The sequence below is a fragment of the Pteropus vampyrus genome, unplaced genomic scaffold (genome assembly GCF_000151845.1).
Source record: "Pteropus vampyrus isolate Shadow unplaced genomic scaffold, Pvam_2.0 Scaffold144, whole genome shotgun sequence".
Lineage (NCBI taxonomy): Eukaryota > Metazoa > Chordata > Mammalia > Chiroptera > Pteropodidae > Pteropus > Pteropus vampyrus.
In genome coordinates this window covers 869,036-872,850 of record NW_011888925.1, presented here as the reverse complement: position 1 = coordinate 872,850, position 3,815 = coordinate 869,036, and positions in this window count along the sequence as shown.

The following is a 3,815-nucleotide window of genomic DNA, read 5'->3' as shown; positions in this document are numbered from 1 at the left end:
TCAGAAGTGCAATTGCTGGGTCAAAAGATATATCCATTTTTAATTTTTTGAGAAACCTCCATACTGTTTTCCATAGCGGCTGTATCACTTTGCAGCCCCACTAACAATGTATGAGGGTTCCCTTTTCCCCGCCACCCCGCATCTTCGCCAACACTTGTTTTTTGATTTATCAGTGATAGCTATTCTGAGGTGACATCTCATTGTGGTTTTAATTTGCATTTCTCCGATGATTAGTGACCTTGAGCATCTTTTCATATGTCTATTAGCCATCTGTATTTCCTCTTTGGAGAAGTATCTGTTCAAGTCTTCCCATTTTTTAATTGGATTGTTTGTTTTTTGTTGTTGTTGTTGAGTTGTATGAGTTCTTTATATATTTATATATTAACCCCTTCTCAGATATATCATTTGCGAATATCTTCTCCCAAACAGTTGGTTGTCTTTTTGTGTTGTTGGTAGTGTCTTTTGCTGTACAAAAACTTTTTCGTTTGATGTAGTCCCATTTGTTTATTTTTGTTTGTTTGTTTTTCTTGCCTGAGGAGATATATCTGAAAAGGAATTCCTGTTAGTAATATCAGAGAGTTTACTGCCTATGTTTTCTTCTAGAGGTTTTATGGTTTCAGGTCTTACATTTAAGTCTTTAATCCACTTTGAATCTGTTCTTGTATATGGTGTATGTCTTTGACTTTTGACAGTGATTATAATGTACCTTGATGTAGTCTTTTTTGATCGATCCTACTTAGGATTCTTTGCGATTCATCATATTTTGGATCTCTGTGGTCTGTTCCCTTTTTATTGGTGAATAGTATGAAGTTGTATAAATATATGACAATTTGTTTATTCACCATTTGGATTGTTTTCAGTTTGGGGCTATTATGAATAAAGCTGCTATGAACATTCATAGACAAGTTTTTGTGTGGATATATGTTTTCATTTCTCTTGGGTGAATATCTAAGGAGTGGAATCACTCAGGGATATAGCCATGGATGTTTAACTTTCTAAGATATTGTTGGACACTTTTCCAAAGTGGTTGCACCATTTTACACTTCCACAAGCAGTGAATGCAAGTCCCCATGCTCCACATCTCCCCTACTTCATAGAGGACTCCTCCCCCGCCCAGATTTCTGCTCCTGCTCTGAAGATTCCAGTCACTTCGCCTGCCCCGAGGGCCGATCTCTGCCTGCAGCTCACTGCACCACAGGAAGATGGGGACTGACGATCATGGGGGTCAGGTGTCTCAGGGATGATAGTCCGGCTCTTCCTGTGGTCCAGTGTCTAAAAAGAGGTACCTCATTCTTTTTTTTGGTCCAGTTTTACTGTTGTTTACAACAGGAGGACTAATTTTGTAGTAGTTCCTTCTACACAGCTGGTAGCAGAAGTCCTCCATGCTGTGTTTTATTGGGGTGTTAAAGTCTCAAAGACTTTCTTTTTCGTTGTTGCCCTGTGATAATGATGGCTGACCCATTTATATCAACTGAAAAATGCAGAGAAGAAAGGCTATTAAAAGTGTCCATTTATCAACTTGCAGCAAAGTATAAGACCCATCGAGCTAAAATCCTTTTGTGAGTATGATCCGTGCCGTTTCCTTCATAAGCAAGGCACCGAGTGGAATCATAATCAGAAGTTCTTTTATTGAGTTTTTAGCTTGAGGAATCACCGTCTTGAGCAGCCAGAATTAGCCTGTAATCAAGTGTGTTCCATCTCTAAGGCACCACAGAAGCCCTGTTTAATATAAAGGTCGTCCTGCTAATGGAATCAGCACGGGGAGTTAGATGAATGAATGAATGGATGGCATCAAGCTGCGATAGCCTGATGCATCCAGGTTATGACAGGAAGAGTCTTGCCAGTGGGATCAGAAATACACGAAGTCTGCCATACTTCCTTCATCTGTCTCCACCTAGGAAAGGACCCTTCTGTTGGAACAGGAAATACTTGGAGTGTGGTGACTCAAACTCATTCTCTCTACAGCCCTTCTGTCTTTTCCTTTTGCTTTGCTTGGTGACTTTGCACATCTCTGCTCTGATCCCTTATAAGTGATCTTGGAGTTGAGCTCACAGACAGCGACCTCATTTTCCTCATGTCAAGGTTTGTAGGGAGCACCCTTCTGTAGCTCTAAGTATTGAAGGTAGGCGAGCACATGAACCCTTTTCTGCATTCTAAGTCTACCTCTCTAGGATAGAATATCTTGTGTGGCTCTATGTTAGCCAACCTTCCTTGCACCTCATGGGTGGGTATAGCACTCTTTTCTGCCCGTGACTGAAGGAGACATTGAATAAACAATTCCTACGCAGAACGAGTAGTTGGACTGCATTCCTTCCATCTCGCGATTCTCAGATTCTAAGTTCACGTGGTCTTTTCACATTCTGAAATGTCACAGTTGTCGGCTGCCTTGGAGAAGAGGCAACTTAATTTGGTTCTGCAAAATCAAAATGTATTTGACAACTGGAAGGTGTTTGACAGGGGAAACTCTGCAAAATCTGTATTAGTTTGCTAGAGCTGTAGTCACAAAGTACCCAAACTGAGTGGCTTAAGTGACAGAAATGTATTATCTCAGGGTTCTGGGCGCCAGAAGTCTGAGGTCAGGGTGTCAGCAGAGTTGGTCCCTTCTGAGGGCCGTGAGAGGGCATCTATGCCACTCTCCTAGCTTCTGGTGGTTTGTGGCAACCTTGGCATACTAAACCTCTTCCTTCCATGGCCCATGGCGTTCTCCCAGTGCGCTTGCCTTGTTGGCTCACATGGCTGTGTCCGAGGTGTCCTCCTGAGGCCAAATTTCCAGCGAGAGGCAAACTGGCACAGGGTGGTATCCTTCTTTCCCTGCCACAGGTAATGGTAGTCCCCAGCACACAGGAAGTCTACAGAAACAGGTGGAGTCCATGCGGCCTGATGAAGCTGCAGGGCAAGGTAGCAAGATAGACCTGGACTTGGGGACAAATAGCCCTGAACCCCAGTGTGTGACTTCGAACGTCAACATCCCCATCTGCAAAGTGAAGGAAGTAACACCAGTGGCTTCTTAAGGTCCTTCCAGTTCTAAAGATGGATTCTTGCAGCACCTGGGAACTCAAGTTATAATCCTTGAATATGGGGCGAAGGTGTGTCCACTAGGGGGCAGTAACAATCTGCTTTCGGATCGCTGCCTTTTGAAGGAATGTCAGTTAAAAAAAGGCGAGGGTGGGGATAAGGAATCCCTTCTCAATTTTCCTTCAAATACCAAGCTACTTTAGAATAAGTCATGGCCATTTAGAGCAACAAGAAAAAATTAGTGTTTTGTTTTGTTTCTTTTTGCTATCTGCATCAGTTTGAATTTCCCCAGACATGACCCCCCTTATCCCTGAGGAACCATCATGTTTTCCTACTGTGTTGAACTTGGAGATCATTGACTTGTTAAGTCACAGAATTTCAGACCTAGAAGCGCTCTTCTTAGCTGAGAAAAGACCAGGGTGGTAGTGAGTGGCTAACTCAAGGTCACATGGCAAGTGAGCCACAGAGCCAGGACCAGAAACCATCAAGGTCAGTTTCTCAGCTCTATAATGAGAGGTGATCTCTGAAGTTCCATTAGGCCTAATGGTCTGATGTTCTGGTCGCAGTTATCTGGTCAGATCTCTGCTCCCCCATGGTAGTTCTAAGTAAGCACTAAATTTTGCTCGGTAGTTTGACTTTAAAAAAAAATTTTTTATTTGTTTAGAGCATTTTTAGGTATACAACAAAATTAAGTGGCAAGTGCAGTGACTTCTCATATGCCCCCTGCCCTTGCATGGGCATAGCCTTCCCTGTTATCAACGTCCCCCGCCAGAGTGGTAAGTCTGTTACAATCGATGAAC